At 38.8% G+C, this 15,834-nt stretch overlaps 1 long non-coding RNA gene across 1 annotated transcript; it reads left to right on the top strand.

The window, feature by feature from the left end:
- Positions 1-4,972: 4,972 nt before the first annotated feature.
- Positions 4,973-13,379, top strand: LOC110213326 (uncharacterized). Its single transcript, XR_002325958.2, has 3 exons — positions 4,973-5,157; positions 8,315-8,401; positions 10,441-13,379. It is a non-coding gene; the product is annotated as an uncharacterized LOC110213326 (long non-coding RNA).
- The last annotated feature ends 2,455 nt before the right edge of the window (positions 13,380-15,834 follow it).

The raw sequence follows: 15,834 nt of genomic DNA, 5'->3' as shown, positions 1-15,834 counted from the left end.
TTCATGGGGTGTAGGGGGTCCTCAGTGGATTGATCATATCAAAGCCTATAGTCCAGAGTTATGAGTTACCCATAGCACTTAAGTTTTCCCCTGTTATGCTCTTCCCTTCTGGATTCATATAAGTGTATATCCACTCTTTCCCACAGATTCTGAGTACATTGGTAAAGGAATGAGGCCCAAATTTACATATGGTTTGTGATGTACTTTATGATTTAAGCATAGATTAGTGTATATCATCTGTGAATTTTTTTTTTTTGCCTTATTGCTAACTAAATATGTATGCTAAGTACATGGGTTATGTTTAAGCTTTAAAAGTGTCTGTGAATAGCTGGATTGTGCAAATAGAAGTGCATTGGTAGGGGCTTAAGAGCTGAGGTTTTGAGTAAAAGGAGTTTATTTTCCTCTCAATTTAGTTACCCCTAAAACCATATGATGGTGAATCTAGAATTGCCAGGATGAGATCAGGTTTGTGTGAGTAAACCAGTCCAAAGAATAACTATGTGTCCACATGCCCAGGTAAGAGCTATGAGGCACTACAATGGAGGTAGAGACACCCCACTATTTTGCATGTGTTAGAGCAGAAAGCTTTTGGTATAGATGTATATATTTGTATTTCAGAATGATTTAAACATAGGAGAGATCAGTTGTTTTACAGAGAGGAGGAAATTCAGACAGGAATATCAAATAGGAGGCATTTCTATAATGCATTGAGGTGAAGATGAAGTAGCTAAATTACTGAGGGGTCTTACATGGGACTCTACTTGTGTCATGTTGGCTGGGTTTTTGTTTGTTTTGAATACTCACGGTGATAGCAACCTGTTGGTCTCTTGACAAGGCCTAATTCATAGATGATTGTTTTGAAAAAGAATAGTGCTGAATATTACTGAGAGATATACCTGAGAGAAGAGTTGCACTAGGACAAGTTAAGAATATCAATAAGAAATTAAACCTATCATCTGAGGATCAAATACTGTCTGATGTCAACATGGCAGTAAATTAAAAGTCTATGGATTGATGTTACTATCCTTTCTATTACTGATGTATAATTTTAGACCTGCTTTCATAGTACAAATTCAGGGTCTAGATTAGGGGTTCTTAACTTAGGTGCTATTAACTTTTTCTTTTAATATTTTGATAACTACATTTCAATATACTTGGCTTCCTTTATAATTTCTGTATTTCATTTTATGCATTTAAGTTATTTAAAGAAGGAATCCATACATTTCACTGGAGTGTCAAAGGGATCCATGACGCAAAAAAGGCTAGAAACCCCTGATCTGGATCGACTTTTCCCATGACCTCTTCATGTTTTTTTCTTCAAATGGTAAAACAAGCTCACTAAGAATGTCCTAGTGCACCAATTAATCAATCAATCAACAAGTATTTCCTATTGATACCTACTACATTTCAGGCATTGACATATAAAGCCAAAAAAAAAAAGCAGCAGTAATACATGGCCTCAAAGAGCTTGCATTTTATAGGGAAGATTGTACCTATATAAGCACATACAAAATGGGGTGTGGGGGTGTTCAAGGAAGACTAACACCTATGGTGTGAGCACTTGCTGAGCCCTTTTCAGGGCTGCTCATCTACCTTTGGTGTCCACTAGTCACACAACTCTCACATGAGGCTCCAAGAAGCTATAGCATGCACGGAAACCATAGCCCCAGTAAAACTTCTTGGGCAGATGGACTAAACCAAGTTGAGGGTAAGCAAGGGGCCACAAACCTAGGGAGGTGTCTATCATAAGCATATGATAACTTCCCCTGGTGGAATGAGTAGATGAAAACAATTTGTTCCAATAGTCATGAAGGTAGCTGAAGCAGACTCTGTGGAGTATTTAGAGCTTGGTCAGGCATCACAGATGTCAATGTCATTCACTGCATCCCAGGCCATAGCAAGATGTCCTGAATTTTGCCTTGCCACTAGACTTTGATGACTTTGTTCAACTCCGACACACTTAAATCCAATTCACCCAAGAGTCAAGAGATCATCCTCTGATGTCATTAGTCCACTTCAAAAATTAAGGAAAAACAAAAAATATACAAAATAAATATGCATGTAACAGAGCCCTGGAGAGAAGCTGGCTCTTCTGTAGATAGAAGGGAAGGTATTTGGGGGATAGCTAGGAATCTAGGGATTCGTGGTTCAGCAGCATTTCCCTCCCCCCCGCCCAGAGGCTGGAGGTCTAAGTGGAATTTCTACTAGAACAGGAGATTTTAAAAACTCTCTAGCTAATGATATGATTGATCTTAATTGTTCCTGATTCATGTATGTCTTTCATTACAGAGAGTGCAAATGAAGGGATGCCAGTAGCTAGATTGAATAGATAGGATTTAAATAGTTTGGAAATCTATATTTCTGCCCAAACTGGGAATTTGAGTGACATGAGTAAGAAAGAATCTCATGGTGATGATTTTTTATTAATAATATATACCTTTAAGTTTCCATATGTAGCAGTAAAAGGGGTTAACATAGTCTTATGACATTACCTCTGGGCTGAAAGTATGTTAGCTCTTTGTAACCAGGACCAGACTGGTTCAAACATAAGAGCCTCAGACAAATCTTCAGCTTCTGAAGAGAGGAGGAGGGAAGAGAGAGCAAAGATCAAGGGGAAGGTTATACCAGAAGCCATCTCATTGGAAGAAAAGACATGGACTCTAGAACAGACTCACTTTTCCTTTTTCTTTGATAGAGGAGGGGATAAAAAAAAAAGAAAAAGAGCATAAGTGACTGGCACTTTGCTCCACCACAACATTGGCTGGCCGTACATAGATACAAGATTATTGGGGGCATGGGAGTGAGGGTGGGGAGGCACTAGCAGTTGGGAGGATCAGGAAAGAATGAGTAGAAGGTGATGCTTAAACTGAACTGTGAAGAAAATGAGGGATTCTAAGAAGTGCAAGTGATGAGGGGGTACATTCCAGATATCAGTGCCAGCCTGTGAAAAGGCATAGACACCACAGATGTAGTATTGTTATTTATGAGGAACAGAAAGAAAACCTATTGATCATCAATCAGCTAAAAACACAAGGGAATGAATAAACACTACATAGAGCCATCAGACACATTAATTGATTGCTGACCAGTGACTACCACCACCACAACAAAAATTTAATGAGCAAGGTTCCAAGAGGGTATTGCTATTTAAGCAAAAGCACTGGACAGTTCACAAGATAAAGAGACAATGCTATTCATTCAAAGATCCTTTAAAAGCTCATCTCCCCCTGAGATTTTTCCTGAGTTAATATTTATTCACCAACTAGTCTCCTATTTATCCCTCGACCCTCTCCTTTGTATCCCTTGACACAGGAACCACAAAATGAAATATTTCCATCTTTGCTAATTCATTGATAAGCCTTTTTTTCTGCCTGAAGCACATTATTAATGGCAGCTTGTGTGTAGTTCATTATTGAGGCCGGATAATCACTTGCCAGGGACGTTGTAGGTACTCCAATTTATATCTGTTGCCCTGCCTGGTTTCAACTCATGGAACAAGATGGCCCTCTCAGGTTAAACTCATTAATTCTTAACTCACCAACGTGCTGCTAGCTCAAACCTTGATGGATACCACCCCCTCATTCTCCTCTCCTCTCTGATTGGAGGGCTGGATGGCAGAGTAATAAACTCCTCCTAATGCCTTCCTGTTTAGAAGACAGAAACTGGACTCTCAGCTCAATCCACCTTGAACATGTTGTCCTGCCTGGTTTAACTGCATACAACATGATCCCATTACCTCCTTGCTTTCCTGCCTCCTTTTTATGTTATCTCCCTCTTTAGATTGCTTGTAATTGAGGGCAAAGACTATCTTCCTTTTTATTAATTGTATCCTCAAGCACTTAGCATGATGCTTGGCACATAGTAGGCACTTATTTCATGTTTTTTGGATTATTGGGTTACTAGTCAAGTGCTAGTTAGACTAGATGACCTCTGAGATCACTTCCAACTATGGATTTGTTGTTTTTGTGGTATGCATCACCAGAAAAAGGGATGGGTTGGTTATATAACAAGGTTAAGAGACAAGAGTTGGACAGCCCAAGTAATATGTGGGTACCCTCAAGACCAGAAGAGAACAAGTTCTATGGAAGATTTGTAAGAAAACATGAACAAAGAGGGGAAAGGATGATTTTTATCTGCATCACTGGTGGAAGTATTCCCATTAATGAAGCTCAAATCCACCAAAATCTCCGCTACAGTGTTGCTGGCTCTGTTTAGTATTTAGCTTGAAAAATATTACTTTTTGAAAATAATAATTGTCCATTTAAATGTTGGAGCATCCACTCACCAGAAGCGAATGTCCTTCAGCAAAATTACAAATAACCTTAGTGTGAAAGGAAGAGAGGATACACATTTGTCTTTATAATTATGCTCTCTTATGCCTCTAATTATACTCCTAGAAGCCTCAGCAAGAAAAAGGAAAAACAACAAGATAGATACTGGTGTGAAACTATAAGCCCAAAGAGATTAATTTAAAGTCCTAGTGGGTCACTCGGATATTATGACAGATGAAGATTTGGTAAACAATAGTGTTCTGTCTACTTTGGGTGGCTTATCCATGTTTAGGACTTAAATCGGTTTCACCATGTTGACCAATAAGTATTATGAAAATAACTCATTTCAAGATACGTTTTTGTGAATTTTTCATTGAATCTAATCATATTCCCACCTTTAGTGTCCCCCTTTCCTTCCTCTGTTATACAATTCAGAATTGAGTGACAATCATGGTCATCTGGATAGGCGCCTTAGACAGTTGTTCCTACAGACCTTATACTATGTAGAGTCTGAGAAATATCCAAGAGAATTATCAGTAGGGCTGGAAAAGGGGACTGAGGTTGGCTGCTGCCACTGTAGATCCTGGCATGGTTCCTACAGGAAGTTAGAGAGGGAGAAAAGGAGGAGGTTTTCTAGTTCACAGAAATATGGCTGAATGCCAACTTCTTTCCAGGCTGCCTCCTAATCTAGCAGAAGGAGAGAAGCAGGCAGGCACATGTATGTTGGCTCTTTTCCTGCTTGTGACAGCTCCAGATTTGGAATATTCAGGGGATGAATCCTTAAATCAGCATCACAGTCTCAGGAGTCCCAGGCCTAAGGAGAAAATTAAAGTGGGTATCAGTCTGGTGGGATAAAGAGGAGATTGTGAGCTGAAGGAGGCTCTGGGTAAGATCAAGGGTTATGGGAAAGTTGAGAGATGGAAAGAATGAGAGCATGAGAAAGATAACTGCATGTGTTATATCTGGGTGCATGGGGTGGAGGAGAGAGGGATCAAGTATTTGAGAAAGAGAGTATGTGGGTGTGTGCAGAGGAGGAGGAGGGGTGGGGGCTGTGTGTAAAATATGTATGAGGGAGGGGTGAGTGTAGTTGTGTTTGTGCAGAAGTGGGAGGGTGTGTGCAGCAGGGTGTGGAGTGCGGGGGAGGAGAGGGAAAAAAAAGTACAGTGGGAGGGAAGACTTTTATGAGGAGTTAGAACACCCACTTTACAAAAGAAAATTGGCAGCTGCCAAAATCTCATAGTAGCCTTTGTGAGAACTGCTGAGCTCTACACAGTGGATCCTGGCTGGAGAACGTATTTGCCAGATGCTTGACCCACAAAGGGAGGGACATAATTTCTGGATTTTTACCACACCCTGATCTGTGATCTTTCCCAGGGACTGCTGTTTTTATTATGTAGTATCACAGCAATGCTCATAGAGCAGTATTTCTTGGTCTGGTGAATAAAGCACCTAACTAGCACTAAAGAAATGGCATGTTCTATAGTAAGCGTTTAATAAATGTTTATTGATTGATTGATCCTTTTGCTAGCTTGATGCTTGGCCTTTGGAAACTCATTATATGAATCTGTGCCCTAGTACCTCAATCACATAAGGGCTAGAAAAATATAATGGTTGCTTGATATAGTGGCTAGGGCACTGGATTTGAAGTCAGGGAGACCTGGGTTCAAATCCTGCTCCAGACACTTTCTAACTGTATGTGACCCTGAGAAAGATATTTGAATGCTTTTGTACTTTGGTTTCCTTATCTATAATGTGAGTGGATTCTAAGGTCCTTTCTAGCTTGAAAACTATGACCCTATGACAACCTAAAAAAGAACACAGAGTAGTAATACAGTTAGCAACTGTAAAACTATTCAAGTGCATTAAAAGGCCAAAAATGCCTTAAAAATTTTAAGAGAATCCATCAGCTTACTGTTGATGTGCCTTACATATGGCTGTCTCAATATACAACTACTTACTTACTATTTACTATGTGCCCCGCACTACACTAAGACAGGGTCTGGGTTGATGTACATCTACAGTGTTCAAGTGCTATTATCTATTATCTTTAAGATTAAATACAAATTTCTCTAATGCTCATTGAAAACCCTTTCACAATCTGGGTCCATTCTACATTTCCAGATTTAAACATGACTTCCCTTCATGTACTCTGTAGTCCAATCAGAGTGGCCTTCTTGCTGCTACTCACAGGCAATATCCCATCTCCTATTCCATGCTTTTTGCACATGCCTGGAATTCACTCCCTCCTTGCCCCTGCCTCTGAGAAGCTTTAGTTCCCTTAAAAGCACAGCTCCAGTCACATCACCCTCTGCTAATTGCTAATGTTTACCCTACAAATTACATTGAGTTTAATTTGTATACAGTACTTATTTTTTATGTAGTGTCTCTCCCTATAGAAGGTAAGCTCCTTGAGAGACGGAATTGTTTCAGTTTTGTCTTTGTATCTTTATCACCTAGCCCAGTACCTGGTACATGTTAAGATCTTATTAATCTTATGTTATTGTTATCTGATTAATCTCTGTCTCTTGGCTTCCCTGGATTCCCTCAAGTCCTAGACAAAATCTTCCTTTCTACAAGAAGCTTTGCCCCTACACACTTAAAGCTAGTGCCTTCCTCCTGTTGATTTTCTCCAAATTATTCTCTCTTTTTATTTATTGGTGAGGTAATTAGGGTTAAGTGACTTGCCCAGGGTCACACAGCTAATAAGTGTCAAGTGTCTGGTTTGAGGTCGGATTTGAACTCAGGATCCTGACTCCAGGCCTTGTGCTCTATCCACTGTGCCACCTTGCTGCCCCTCCAAATTATTCTCTCTCTGTATTGTTTATACACGTCTGTTTGCTTTAGGCTGTGAGATCCTCCAGAGCTGGGACTGTTTTTTGCCTTTGTTTGTGTTTCTATGCTTAACATAATTCTTGACACATAGTAGCTGCTTAATAAACACTTGTTGACTTGACTGACATTTTTGTAACACTTTGTAGTTGACAAAAGGCATTATTCACAACAACCCTGTAAGGTTGATAGTATATTCTTCCTAGGACACAGTAGGTACTTAATAAATGTTTATTGACTATTTTTTTAACCACTCTTGCGATTACAATGACATAGGGCACTTCCAGTGAGGCAATTCTTTCTACAAATATAGAGCAGCACCTGTTCTACAATTTCTAATCTTAAGAGTTATTGGGGGAGGAGGGGCACCGAGAGGTCCAGTGACTTCTTCAAGGTCATATAGTTAGTACATGTAAGTGGTGTGGCTTGAACCCAGGTCTTCTTAACTCCCTATCCACTAGGCTACCTCTCACATTAGAGCTCCCATTTTATAGGTGAGGGAAATGAAGTTCATCAGAGAGGTGACATGAAATGCTCACCTTTACAATCTATTAAATTGCAAAACTGGCAGCTGAAATCAGGTCTTCCGACTCCAAGTTCAAGGCTCTTTCTATTGGACAAGTCCCAGTCAGTAACCACCAGATATCTTATAGTCTCTTTGTAAACACCCAGTCAAGCTCACTTTAGTCCAGCATTTTATGACAAAGGGAAAACACCAATAATAATTCTATATAGTTAGAAATATTTTTCCTTCATTGGCTGCCTAAGGAGAAAATTTAAGTGGGTATCAGTCTGGTGGGATAAAGAGGAGATTGTGAGATGAAGAGGCTCTGGGTAAGATCAAGGGTTATGGGAAAGTGGAGAGCAATCAGTGACATAATAGAAGAGTATGAAAATACATAGCTTTTTAAGTAGAAGAAAATAGTCGGGAAATTCAGGGAGATCAATGACTTAGGCCATCAGGTAGAGCAATGGTAGAGCTTAGGACTTGGAGTCAGGAAGACCTGAGTTCAAATTTGGCCTCAGCTGTGTAACCCTGGGCAAGTCACTTAACCCTTCTCAGTTTTCTCATCTGTAAAATGCAGATAATAATAGGCTACTTCCCAGGTTTGTTGTAAGGATCAAATGAGAAAATAATTGTAAAGCACTTAGCACAGTGCCTAGCATATAGTAAACTGTACATTTCAGCTATTATTGTTATTATTATTACATAGGTGCTTGCCTCTGCAGATACACACGTAAGGGAGGACTGACCTATGACGGCCTGAAGAGTACGTGCAGGGAATCCCTGTGGATATTTGGTGAGTCTGACCCTGAAAGTACGGGATGACATGGAATGAGGGTGCCTGGCTATTCCCTTCAGAACATTCTGTGGGTATTCTGTGACTCTATTCTGTCTGACTTAATGAGGTGAAGAAAAGACCTTTTGGTTGACTGCGAAGTTAAAACTGAAGAGTACATACAAAAGGCCCTTGGTGGCGAAAACCCCTCTTTCCTGGTAGTGATAGAGGCCAAGACTCCTTTAAACCTCCAGGTGGGGACAGAAGAGGTAGTGCCAGCAATCTACTCTCCTTACCTGACATGTGGCTCGTGAGCACATGGTCCTGCTGTTGCTTCTGTCCCTGTTGTGTTTATTCTTTCCTGTTTTTAGGTGAAGGATTGGAGAGGGAATGACCTTGTGAGCTTCTAAAGGTCAGAAAAAGCTAACATAGAGCTAACATAGTTTGACAATACTCATAACTGCCTCAGCCCTGAGGAGGAACCAGCTAGACCCAGCCCTGCCCCACCCCAATCAACCTAGAAGCTGAGACACCGTGACCTGTAAGCAAAGGAGTGCCTGCATCTGCAGGCCACACCTGGAAGCAAACTCAGTGTTGGGAGAAATGTCTGCAGCAGATACATTAAGCTTAAGCCCATTCCCCCCAGGGACTGAGGCATAGATGAGAGAGTGAGCTCCTGATTTGTGAGGAAGAGATGTAATTATCCTCTGGGGACCCAATTTGTCTATGTGAGTGGGAGTTGGGGTGGGGACCCCCAAAGATCATGTAGGCTACATCCAGAATGTATCAGGAGGAAAAGCAACCAATTCAGCAGGGACAAACTCAAAATTGTATGTATACTGTCCTTAAAATCATGGAATTTTTGGCCAAAATTCTGCCTTGAGAAATTATCTCATTAATTTCACTGTGTCCAAAAAGATAATGGGATGGGGAGTAGGTGGAGAAGACAATTGGAAACTCTTGGAGGCTAGATATCAAAATCTTAGATGCTGAGAGAATGTTGTTTGTTAGAATAGATATCAGGGAACTCTTGGGGTTTCCTGAAATGACAAAGTGACAGTGCAAAGGTATAGAGATGGGAGTGTGTGGAACAGTAAGTTGGCTGGTATGACTGGACTATCGAATGCACGGAGGGCAGCCATGTGTGAGAAGGCTAGAAAGGTAAGATGGTGTCACATTGTAAATAAAGACTTAAATGCCAAACAGAGCAGTTTATATTTGATCCCAGAGATGATAGTCAGGGATATTTCTATTTGATCCCAGAGAGTAATAGGAGGCTTTTGATAATGGTACAGGTAAGGTGGTGAAGACCTGAATTGGGGCTATGGTTGTGTGGATGGAGAGGCGTGATGGCTGCGGCCCTTTACAGTCTGTGACTGTGATAGGATTGTGTTCTGTTGACTTAGGTGGGATGGAAGAGCAGACACAGTAAGATTTAGTGTCTAATTTGATGTGTAGGGTGAATGAAAGCAAAGTAAAGAACCTCATTGGGTTTGTTATTGTATCCTGAGTTTAGTCCCTGAGAATTCACTAGGGCTCATTTTCCACTGGGAACACTTCTCTACTTGTTTCAAGTAGCAGTAGGGAATCAATTCTTGTAGACCAGACAAGGGACAAGATTTACTATTGGAAACAGCCCCAAGAAGCAGGAGAGAACTCAGATTTCGCCAGAGCCTGAGGAGTTTGCAGGGTGAAAGTCAAGATTTAGAGGGAATACTGTCAGGAAATGAAATTGCTGAGGAAGGTATTAATCTATGATAAGCTAGAGGCTATAGAGTGACAACATTGACTGATATTTTCTGTCCTTGGAGTGGGGCAGCCAACGGAGAGATTTACTCAAGAAATGAGGGTCTGTTCGATGGCAAGGTTCTATGACTTGTGGCAGATTATTTCTGGGCAGGGTAAGGAGGTAAGATGGCAATGTTCACTACTTTAAGGGTTCTTACAGTTTGTCCTTAATTTGGAAGAGGAACAGGGTGATGTTTTGACTTGGGAGTGAATTGGATTTCAGTGAGGCAGAGTTGCACAAAGTCATCAATGAATGTCACTCTCTTTTCTAGAGTCATCAAAATTCCATTGACAAGATAAAAATCAGGATGAATGGCGATGGCCTGGGATACAGTGGATGACCTTGGTGTCTTCAATGTCTGACCAAACTCTAAGCACTCCATGCAGAGTCTGCTTCAGCCTCTTTGATGGCCATTGGAACAAATTGTTTCCATCCACTCATTCCACCAGGGAGAGACATTCCCTTACCTCGCCAACGGGTTTGAGGCCTGTTGGTTACCCTCAACTTGGTTTATTCCATCTGTGAGACTGTTTTACCAGGCTATGACTGCTGTGCATGCTACAGCTTCTTAGGGCCACAGGTGAGAGTTGGGTGACAGGTGGACACCAAAGGTAGACGAGCAGCCCTGAAAAGGGCACAGCAAGTCCTTGCACCACAAGTGCTAGTCCTCCCTGAACATGTTTCACTTATAATACAATATAATCTTCTGTGTGTTTATTGAAACTGGAAATGTTTGTGTCATTAAAAATTACTCGGAATGTTTACTATTATTTATTTCATTCCATGAGATCAGAAATAATTGGACTCTGCCACTTGCCTTACCCTCAAAATAGACTGTAGCTACTACTGTATCACCTATTTTAAACCAGTGAAATTCAGTAACATTGAGATAAGAAATGCTCTACGGGGTCAGACCAATGATCTATCTAGCTCAGGAATTCTTATTCTGGGGGTTCAGGGATAAATTACAGGGAGTGTATAAACCAACAGGGGAAAAGATGACATATTTATTTTCATTTTCATTAACTTCATTTCATTTCATTAACCTCTAACTGAAATTTAGCATTTCCTTTAATTACTTAAACCATTATTCTGGTAAGGAATTACTAGGCTGCCAAAGGATCCATGGTACAAAAAAGGTTAAGAAACCCCGATCTAGCCTATTATGGTAGTATGTCACTCATCTAGACATTAACTACCTAGCAAACTAATCTATCCGTAAAAGCAGAGAACCAGAAAATTAGAGAAAAGGTGTCTGAGATGTCAAGTAAATGCCACAAAGTCCATATTCTAAAAGCACATGGAGTTTACACATTGGGAAGCCCTTCAGACCTTTACTTTTTCTTATTTTATACATAGTTCTAACAAGCTGAGTTTCCTGATCTCTCAGCCCACAGCATATTAGAAAAAGTGGAGTGGATGAACATACACCAACAACAATGAGAAATGATTAGTTGAGAGATTAATGACAGTGAATAGAAAGCTGACCTCAGAGCCTAGAAGACCCAGATTCAAGTCCATACCAGTTATGCATGTCTGGATAAGTCATTTAAACCTTTCAGAGTTCCAGTCAGTTCTCTAAAATTAAAAATGGCAGAAGAAGTTGCCTATCTGTATCGTAGGTGACGTTTCCTCATCTGGTAGCTCTCTCTATCAGGGAAGTCATAGATATAAGTTCTATCCTTGTCTTTATAAAGACAAGGAAGATAAGAAAAATTGTAAAAAGCAGATCCAAGAATTCAAAAGTCACAGCAATATGAGGCCATTAGGTGCAGAATTAGAATTCTCTGTATAATTCAATAAATCTTAAAGGTATCACTACATTATAGCACAATACAAGATGTTCATAATGATTATTCTGAGTAATCAAGAAAAGATTAAATTACATTCAGCAATATAAGTAGGCAGGGAAATAGGTAATATAATTTTAGAACATTTGCATGCAAATGTATAAATGTGTAGAGCAGACCTACGCAACTTGGCAGTAGATTCAGGATGCAGATAGGTTAGAGCAGTTTAGTCACCTCTACTCAGAAAAGAAGTACAAAACAGAAAAAGTGCCTAAGACTCTGAGACCCAGTCTCAGGCTCTCCTAGGCATGACGTGCATATTTGCTTTTATGTGCTCATAGCCACCATATAACTGTAGTGGGAAAAAGGGTGAATTTCCCTTTCCCCACTGCCAAGAGAAGTCTCATGATCATAAGATATGAATAGGCTCCAAAATCGTTGAATCAGTTCACAATTCCACCATTAATGAGTTAGTGTTCCAATTTTTCCATATCCCCTCCAACAGTTGTCACTTTCCCCTTATATCATTTTAGTCAATTTGATAAGTTGTTTTTATTTGCATTTCAAGGTTGGTTTAATTTGCATTTCTCTAATCAATAATGATTCAGAGCATTTTTATATGACTATAAATTGTTTTGATTTCTTCATCAGAAAACTGCCTACTCATATCCTATGACCATGAGACTTAGCTCCACTTGATGGACCTGGTATCTCTAGACTTCTTGAACTCACATTTGCCTCCAAGCCCAGACATATTCATTTTGAAGTTAGCATTTGGTTACTTCTACTTAATGAATGTTGTTGAAGGATATCAATAATAAAAAGAAAAGCCCCGCGCAACCAATGTATTTAGAGCAGCACGTTTTTGTCATAGAAAGAATTAGAAACAAAGTAGATGCCTATTGATTGAGGAATAGCTAAACAAATTATGGTATATGAATGTAATGGAAATTCACTGGGCTGTAAGAAACAATGAACATAATGAATACAGAGAACCACGGAAAGACATCAACTGATGCAAAATGAAGTAAGCAAAACTGAGGGGAAAATATGCAACAATGTAAATGGAAAGAACAACAAGATAATAAAAATTGAAAGCTACGAAATTAAATGATCAAACAAGAGCTAATAATAATAATGGCATTTAAATACTTGTTAGGGTTTTGAAAGGATTTTACATATGTTATCTCATTTAGTCTATGAGAAGACAACTCCCTCCCCCTCTTTACAAGGGATGGGACCAAGGATATGGACTACTGCATGGTCTTTTTTGGTATGTTGGTTAGTTTCTAGCATAATTTTTTTCTTTCTTCCTCTTTTAAAATTGTTTATTATCTTTGGGGAGGAGTGGAAGGGGGATATAGTAAGAAATGTAGAGCATGTAAAAAAAGGGATATAAATAAAAATATACTTTTTAAAATGCTTGTTGATCAATTTTTAATTTTAAGTTGATGAACTTGTTCTCAATTATTCTGGATGTTTTCTGTTTTTTTCTTCAAGATCTAATTTGGTAATATTGGAATATTGTCAACCTTTTTGAGTATTACAGTTCATTGGGTTGATATCTTGAGGAAATAACCCACAGTCCAGCTGGATTCCTTTTCCAGGCTTGAACAATAGTCACTATTAGTACCCACCTCATGAACATGGTTTTAGGTTGGGTTTTTTTTTGCTAGATATAGTGCCTTATATGTCTAGACTGATCCATTTGCCACTCTTTTACCTATATTTGATGAAGCCTTTCTGACATCTATAACTAGCCATTAAAATTTCACTTCCTGCCTCTGCACACTTGGTGAATGCATTCTGCATTGATATATGAATTTTTATATTTTTTCTCTTCCAGAAAATTTACAAGAATCTGAAATAAAAACAATCTTAGGACTGATCCCCAGATGATTTCACTAACCTACTATTAACATTTCTTTATTCAGAAACAGTATCTGTTGAGATTTATATGTTGTTTTCAGTCCTTGAATCATTTCTCTATAAGTTTCCTCAAATCTCAGTTTTGCTTTTCAATTTTATTCAAATAAATAGTCTTTGCAATGAACATTTACAAACAACTTGGGTTGCTCTTTGTCAGTGCTTGCTAATCTCATCCAGGAACTCTGGCATGTTAATGAGCCAGTCTCCTCTTACAGAAATCGTGCTGCCTCTCCTGAGCACATTATTTTATGTGTTACATTCTTCTACCTTACCAGGGACAGAAAAGAACTCTTTGTTGAATTATAATTTGGGGGGCTGGTTTTCATTCAGTCTTTGTCTTCTTGCACATTTTAATGCTATGAAGTATTCCTAGAATTCTGATTTCAGACACAACTGCTTCTGGAAGTATAATGCTTGTATTTTTGTTTCCTCAGACATACTAGATTATAGGTTAAGAGCTAGAAAGGCCCTCAGTAGCCACCTTGGCATAATGGTTAAGGCACTGAACTTAAGAATCAGGCAGAACTCACTTAAAATCTCAGATACTCACTAGCTATGTGACTTAGACAAATCATGTCATCTCTGTGTGCCTCAGTTTCCTCATCTATAAAATGAAGATTGGAATCAATGACTTCTAAGATTCCTTCCAACATGGAATCTATGTTCTTATGATCTAATATATTTTAGAAAAAAATTATTTAGTCCAAACCCTTCATTTTGTAGATGAAGAAACTGAAGCCTAGAGTCAAAAAGTTAATTGCCAGAGGTTGTACAGGTAGTACATGCTTCCATTATAGCAGTAGTTTTTTCCTTTTTCTAAAATTATGAACTAAAAACAAATCAACAAACACACATTTCAATATAGAAAGGACTGGAAAAGAGGACTGTGTATGAAACTGTGAACTATTATGTACAGTTTAAAAAATTATCAAGTTAAACATAATAGTCAAAAACCAGCTTGGCTTGTCCATATGCTGTCTCCTCCAGAACTTCTTCCTTTTCTTTTCTGTGTGGTGATAATGTTTAATTGACTTTCCTTTCTTCTTTTTTTTTTTGTACCACTATTACTACCCACCTACAACTCTTCTCTGTCCCCAATATAAAAGCCCTCCCTTGTAACAAATAAATCTAATCGAGCAAAACAAGTTCACACGCCTTATCTGAAAATGTATATATCAGAAAATGCGTGCCTTATCATGCACCTCAAGTCCATTACCTCTCTGGAGAGAAGTGGTTAGCATGTTTCATTATCAGTCTTCTGGAGTCATGACTGGTCATTGCATTGTCAGAGTTCTTAATTCTTTGGAAGTTATTTTCCTTTACATTATTGTTGTCATTAGATTGCTTATTCTGCTTCTGCCAACTCCCTTCTGCATCTGTTCATACAAGTCTTCCTAAGTTTCTATAAACTTGTCTCTTTCAACATTTCTGAAAGAATAGTAATATGCTATTACATTCATATACTATAAGGTATTTAGTCATTCCTTAATTGAAGGGAATCCATTTGTTTCTGGTTCTTAGTTACAAGAAAATGTACTCTAAATATTCTTGTACATTTGAACCCTTTGTATCTGTCTTTGACCTTTTTTGGGTTATATACCTAATAAATAGTATCACTGGGTTAAAGGGCAAAATCATAATTTAATGACTTTTTGGTATACATTCAAATTGCTTTCCAGAATAGTTGGAACAATTCATGGCAGTATGCTTCTATGCCTGTCTTCTTATATCCCCACTAACAATTTTTTTAAATCAAATTTACCAATCTAATGGATATCCAGTGGAACTTCAGAGTTGTTTTAATTTGCATTTCTCTTATCATTAGTAATATGAAAATTTTTTTTCACACTGTTATTGATAGTTTATATTTCTTCTTTTGGAAACTGCTTTTAATTTCTTTGACCGTTTGTCTATTGGGGGCATGGATTTTGTTCTTTACCTCACTG

Source organism: Phascolarctos cinereus, unplaced genomic scaffold, assembly GCF_003287225.1.
Source record: "Phascolarctos cinereus isolate Bilbo 61053 unplaced genomic scaffold, phaCin_HiC Scaffold_726;HRSCAF=1367, whole genome shotgun sequence".
Taxonomy (NCBI): domain Eukaryota; kingdom Metazoa; phylum Chordata; class Mammalia; order Diprotodontia; family Phascolarctidae; genus Phascolarctos; species Phascolarctos cinereus.
This window is presented reverse-complemented; position numbering and strand designations above follow the sequence as displayed.